Here is a 7,493-nt window from a genome sequence, read left to right on the forward strand (position 1 = left end):
TTTACCATAGTTCAAGCATACAATAATGAGCCCACCATAAAAATTTTACCACAATTGAACCATAGGAACTACATATATGAATTATTCTTATTAATTATAGAAAAATATAGATTTAAAGCTGCAATAAAAACTTTATACTAAAGTATACCATATTATATATTTATTGTGTAGATCTACTCATCAGGAGTCAAACAAAATTGAATTTGTCATTTTATGATTTTTCTATAATTTATTATAATTTTTCAAAGATTCAGCGGAAATAAATTTAAAAGAAAAAGACAAAACCACCCTCTAAAACCACTCTAGGGGGTTATTTGGCCGATTTTGAAAGTTCAGGGGGTAGAATATCCGATTTTATAGTTTGTAGGGTGAAGTATTCCACTCTAGATAGTTTGGGGGGTTATGTAGACTTTTCCCTTTAATCTGTACACTTACGGATCCTATATTTATTTTATTAGAGAAGTAGTTTTTATACCAACACTTCTGGTGCCATGCTAGGGATGACAACGTAGCTTAAGTGGTGTTAGAAGTGTCAACAAGCATTTCTAGTATCGTTGCCGTAGAAGGATTAAACTTTTTGAGAAAAATTGCCTAAATAGATACTTAGTAAATGAGTGGTAGCTAGCTAGTCACCTCTACTTGGCAGGTTTACCCTTGTTTGTTTTTCTGTATTTATATTTTATACAGGTTATTAGCAGGATTGCGTCTGATTCACTCAACTCTACATCATTAGAATCAGATCAATCAAGAAGGAAGCTCATCACTAGTACCTGAAGCTATGGCTAAAAAGACCTTGTTGGAGTTCTCTACTCCAATAGTGGAGAACATTCGCACTGGTCCAGTACTAGCAACTAAAGATCTTAACTTTGAGATCAAGCCAAGCCTCATCAATATGGTGCAAGCTGTCCAATTTAGTGGAAAGGCATATAAAGATGCAAGTCCATATTTGCAGGACTTCATGGAGATTGCAAGCACCATCGCCATAGAAGGAGTTAATCATGATATCATACTACTTCGCCTCTTTCCATTCTCGCTAATGGGAAGAGTGAAGCAGTGGTTCTATGCCAATAAAGAAGACATCAACACATGGGTGAACTGTTCCAAGGCCTTTCTAGCAAAATTCTTTCCAATAGGCAAGACCAATGCCTTAAGAGGAAAGATTACTAATTTTCAATAGTAGAAGACAAAAACCATTTTAGAAGCATGAGAGCGTTTATAATGATACATTCAAGATTGTCCTCATTATGGAATGGAAGAATGGTTACTCATGCATGGCTTTTTTATCATGAATTAACCCAAAAGATGCGTGAGAACCTAGATGCCACTGTTGAAGGATCGTTCTTATCACTTACTCTTGGGAAAGCTAAGAAGCTTATGGAGAACATATCATATAATCAAAGCTGGTCCTAAGACAACATTCAACATTGTCATCAAAGTGAAGAAGTAACTGAAGAAGTAAAAACACTGTCTACCGAGATGGATGACTTGCTCAGCTGGCTTGACTAGAGGGCCAAGTACAAGGAAGACCAAGGGGCTACGGAAGCAGCATATAAGCAAAACTCAAGCCCCGCCGCCAGGAAGGTTCCCCATCAACCAAATTGGAGACAACAACACAATAACCAAGGTATGAATTCAGGTAATTTTATGAAGCAACCTTCTTTAAGATAATTAGTTATGCATCAATCTAAAATAAATCTATACATTAAAGATAGGCTTGCTCTTAATGATAAAACCTTGGAAGATATAATTGACAAAATGGATAGTTTCTCGTCTGCCATTAATAACCATCTTGAGTATAATAAAAAGATAGAAGCAAAGATAGCATAGTTGGCTGCTGCATTATCTGTTGCCACTAACCCTGAGCAAGTAAGATATATCACTACAAGAAGAGGGAGTTCTACCAAAGATCCTCCCTATCCAAGGGGTGCCAAAAGATCAGTGACAATACCATCAGTGTTACCATCAATGGTAGAAAAAGAGAACAACATTCCCGAATAAGTACTACCAGAACCAGTCCAATATGAGGAGATGAGACATGATTTTCAAGACACCAACTATCTATCGTTTCCTCATTGAAGTAGAACACCACAACAAACAGAGTAACAGTTTGGTAAGTTCATAGAGGTAATTCAGAAATTATATGTCAATATACCTCTGCTAGATGCCATATAGGTCCCTACATATGCCAAGTACATCAGAGACATTCATAACAAGAAGAGACCACTACCATCCACTGAAGTGATCAAGCTCACAGAAGAGTGCAGTGCGGTCATCCTCAACAAGTTACTAGAAAAGAAGAAAGATCTAGGATGCCCTACCATCGACTGTACAATTGGAAATCAATATTTCAATGATGCACTCTGTGACCTAGGAGCAAGTGCCAGTGTGATGTCCGCTGCTGTCTACTACAAGCTCAATCACACCACACTTGAGCCAATATTAATGTGTTTACAACTGGCTGATCAATCAATCCGTTAACCATTGGGCATCGCCGAAAATATTCCAGTCAAGTTCTTCATGCCAGTAGACTTTGTGGTACTAGACATGCATCTAGACTCAAAAGTATCACTCATTCTCGGGACACCCTTTTTGGGTACCGCTAATGCACACATTGATGTCGAAAAGGGATCCATCAAATTCACCATCAACGGACAAGAAGAGCAATACGCATTCAAGTCAAAATAAGAACTCAACTCTTCTGCAAAGATGGTAGATCAAGACAAGAAAGAAGAATCACCAGAGTCACTCACTCTGGGATCATCAATAGAATAAATAATTTGGAAGGTCCAGTTCAGAGGATGGATTGGTATTATCTTGTGCTTTCTTCGCTTGTGCTCTCTTCGCGGGAGGGTTAGGTGATAGATGTCATGTAAGCATGGTGCTTAGATGTCGTTTATCTGCAATTACACCCTATTGGCTAGATCATGTGGTAGATCACGGAAGTGATAGTTCTGTTGAGTCCTTCGTATTCCATCCCAAGTTGGTAGGACAGGTAGAACCGCAGTTGCGTAAGAAGTCCAGCTGTGTCTTAGCTTTTTATAGCAATGTTCCTTATACATAGATAAAGAGTCTTTTGTAATATATATGATACTGTAGCATTAGATTAGATGAATGACTTATTAAATTAGAACTACTTAAGATTTCCTATCTCTTGAACTAATCAGACGTCGACCTACTATTAAGCTGAGTAGTTTATTTCTAATCTTTGTGTGATTTATTCCCTGGGCTTTTATACTTCATATTATTTATCTATTATGGTTTACCCCTCTGCCGAGTATGTGACTATGCAACTCATCACTCATAAGTAATCATGTTTTGCAAGTTCTTCTCATTGTTTAAGTTCTTAGTTGTTTCCCTTGAGCTAAATATGAATAACGATACCTGAAATACTTCCCGGTGAAGTGCTGCAATGGTATTTAATCTATATGCTTGCGCATCCTGTGAAGTGCAGTTTTATACCAACACTTCTAGCGCCATGCTAGGGATGACAACTTAGCTTAAGTGGTGTTAGAAGTGTCAATAGTAGTCCCTATGAATTTAAACATTTAAGTGACCGTTGGAAATTGATGGGTCGCATTTGACTGAGGACACATGGTGCAATTTAGCGTGACGATCAAGGCAGCGTCAGACGCAGAAGGCGTGTTTGACACCCTGCGTCGAAGCATCTGACACCCCCAACAGGGCAGCCTCCAAGTGAGTAACGACTCTATTCTTTGGAGTTGCTTATAAATATTTTTTGGCCAGTTCAAGGGCAACTCTCTTGGTATTTTGACATACTTGACATCCTTGTGAGCCTAAGCAAACACCTTCCACTCATCTCCATCATTGATTCTTCATTGTAGTGAGATTGGGAGTGATTCCAAGTGCATTTTATTGAGTGATTGCATCTAGTGGCACTTGGGGATCAACTGGCTGCGGTTGTCTTGTTACTCTTAGTGGTTGCCACCACCTAAGTGGCTTGGAGAACCGAAGGAGGATTGACACGAGTTGGTGATTGTTCGTGGCTATCTCTCGGTGATTGTGAGGGGTTTTATGTCTTCGCCGGTGGAGTGTCAAAGGCAACTCTAGTGAATTGCGCGTGTCATTGAGCTACCTCACTTGTGGGTAGGTTCTTGCGGTGTCCTAGTGAAGATGAGGTTGGTGCAACACCTTTTAGTCGTCGAACCGCTAAGTGTTGATCGACACAACAGGGATGTAGCGTGCTGGCAAGCACGTTAACCTCGAGAGAAAAATCATGTGTCTCCATTGTGATTGAATCATTAGATTTTCTTTGGTGATTGGGCTTCATATTATTGTGATTGGTTCATCCCCTCTACGTGCCTCTCTTTTACATTCCCGCAAAATAGAGTAGCTTACTTACTTGTATAGAAACTTTAAGTAGCTCTCTAGTGTAAGTAGAGACATAGCTCTTGTGTGCCTAGTGATTATAGCAACTAGAATTGTTGGATAGGTGGCTTGCAACACCCCACTAGTATAATGCCCGTGCTAACGCTATGGTTTTTTTTTGTAGGGAATGCTTTTAAAAGAACCAATTTATTTTTACAGAGTTTGTCATTTACACTATTTTTATATCTCCAGACATATTTACATCCTCCCCAACTCCTTAACCAAATATTGGAAGTGATGTTCTTGAAAAAACATCTTTTAAATATTGCTATATTCTATATTTTGTATTCTAAGCTTTTTGATCTCTTCTGAGTAAATAGAGATGTATAGGGAGAATAACAATGAGCTATATAGAGAGCCATAGAGATGTACAGGGAGAATAGCGCTGAGCATTAGCATTAATAGTGAACTCTACGTGTTCTGCAAGATGGAGCGCGATGGAGCGGCATGCCCTGTCTATGCCGTTGTGCCCTATCGACGACATGTTCTGTAGGCGTTGGTACAACACGATGGAGCCAGAGCCGTCGTGCTCCGAAGCCCTCGATTGGTGCCGTCGATGCGAGCGCCGAAGCGAGCACGAAGGCTTGCCAGAGCTAGAGGCGACGTCACCCTGGTCGCTGTGGCAGCGCGTCGAGGGGAGGCTACAACATCAATCAGACAAGCCCAATGCCTTGATTGAGCCAGCACATCGACACGAGGACAGCCACGACGTCGATCTACCTTTGCCTGCCGAGAACACCGAAACTCTTCCGCCGTGCCGCCTTTGCCGACGACCATGCCGCGCCTCCTCGACATTGGGGTGGGCTAGGATTTGATCTCTGCGCTCGTCACGTCACCCCGGTGTTGCAGTTGTAGATCGTGACGTAGATCTCCGACGTGCTCCTAGAGGAAGGGACGCGGAGATTGTGGCGGCAGGCAGAGTGGATTCAAAATGATTTGAATTGTGCTTGACCTGGGTGGACTGATCATGGAAAGTAGAAAAAGGAGGAATCTTTTCGGTGGATGCTATAGAGCACAAGATGCCACTTATCGGTAAATCAAAGATGTTCAGAAAAGCGATCAAATGTGGGAATACCTGTAACACCCGATTTTAAGAACAAAATCAGATATGCACCATATGTGAGTTCTAGAAGACAAGCCTCACATATAGCTACAAATAAGGGGTAATATCAAAGGACAACGCATAAATTACATAGCGTACATAGTAAATCAGAAACAACCTTAGGCAGCAAACCACGGAATATAACTCCAAACTTCGGGTGTTAACTTCACTCTACAGGATCCAACTGACTGGTTGATGACAAGCCCAATACTTCTCCTGAGGTGTGGGGGAGATAGCAAGAGTGAGTCCAAGATGAACTCCGCAAGCATAACAACTAGATTGTATAGATTCCACAATCTCATGATCAATGTGACATAAATAATATAGAGCATTAAACAATAATAAATGAGTTTCTTAACACAAGATTCATCACCCTTAATGTAAGAGTTCCCAAGGCCGCTCGTGACCGTGAGCACGGCTAGTATACCAGTTTTTAACACTCTGCAGAGGTTGTACATCTTTACCCATGAGTCATGATTTACCCTTTCGCCTGAGGTGATTAGCCTCATAACCCACTACCAAGATAGGTCGGCAGGGATCACTATGATGTCTTTCAAAGGTTCGTCTAACAGGTTAGGGCCGCTTGGTTTCGGTAGTCAGTCCGTGTGATTCTACCCCGCAGGGGATCCACGGTCTGCTATACCCCATTTGCGCCACACGGGTAACCTCTAACAAGCTAGAAAAATTACTCATACTTGACTAAAGCCAGAGCCATTATAGCCCTCATGGTTGCACTTTTATCCCGGTTATCACTTACGAATAAATCCTCAAGTTGCTAAAAAGTCATTATTATCATTTGTTGCTTTATATTAATCTAGTCACAAGATCATAGTCATAGAATTAAAACCCAAATGCTATACTTGCCTTGAATCCAATTGCTCCTGCTGGTCTTGCTGATCTTACTTGCTTCCAAGGCTCTGATCTTGATTACCGAAGTAAAGCTCACTGACTAGACTCGATCATCGATCATCAACACACAACAATCGGAGACAGACATACACGAAGCAAACAATCCTTTAATTAGAACAGTACACCAACAGATCAAAAACAAAATAAAATGTTTAAAAACTGAACCTACGTTTTGCTACGATCACATAGATACGAAGATCACGAAAATCGGAACTAAAACGATCAAGTTACGAATTTACAGCGATTTCCTATAGGCATTTAATTAATTAAACCTAACCCTGAAATTAAAAAGTTGCAAACTACAGTAACAGTGGTACTAACATGTAGGAAATTTAATTACGAATCTAACACAATTTGAACGGGTCAAATCGGAGCTAAAACGAATATTTTATGGCCTAAACAAAATCAATGGCAATTCTATAATTTCCTGAAAGCGTAATTTGACCTAACCGACGGGAAATACGTTTTCTAAACGGCAAAGCGTAATTCTACGAAATGCGCTAAGGACTGCGGGTTTAAATCGCGAAAACCAATGGGTCTCTTTAGCAAATTTGCCCCCGAAGGGGTATGGAGCATCCTGGGCCACTGGATCGCGAACGGACGGCCAGGATTAGAAGAGGGAAGGGGAAGGAGCAGGCCGGCCGCCGGAGGGGGAGGAGATGGCGGCGGCGCGCCATTGCCGGCCGGCCAAAACTCGCCGGAGTTGGCCGCGACAGAGCTACGGGGCTCGGTTTTCCACTCCGAGCGCACCGGAGGAAAGAGGAGGTCAAGGCGAGTCCGTCCCGGGGGAAAACAGAGCCGAGGGAGTGGCCAGCGCGGCGGTCCGCGGCGGCGCCATGGCCGGCTCCTCGGAGCTCATGGCTAGGACGCTAGGAGGCACCAAATCGTATGAAATTTGATTGAGAGGAACGCGGGGAAGGAGTAGAACTCACCAGCATGAAGAATTGGAGCGTAAATGGCTCGATTCGGTGGGACGACGTGCGGAGGTCGCTGCGGTTTTCGGCGAGCTCGCTGCGCGTTCAAGAACGAGGGCAAGGACGAGGAGAGAGCAAATGGGGAAGGGGAAGGGGGCTCGGGCGCGCGCGCGACTCCAAAT

This window comes from Sorghum bicolor, chromosome 5 (genome assembly GCF_000003195.3).
Source record: "Sorghum bicolor cultivar BTx623 chromosome 5, Sorghum_bicolor_NCBIv3, whole genome shotgun sequence".
Classification (NCBI taxonomy): Eukaryota; Viridiplantae; Streptophyta; class Magnoliopsida; order Poales; family Poaceae; genus Sorghum; species Sorghum bicolor.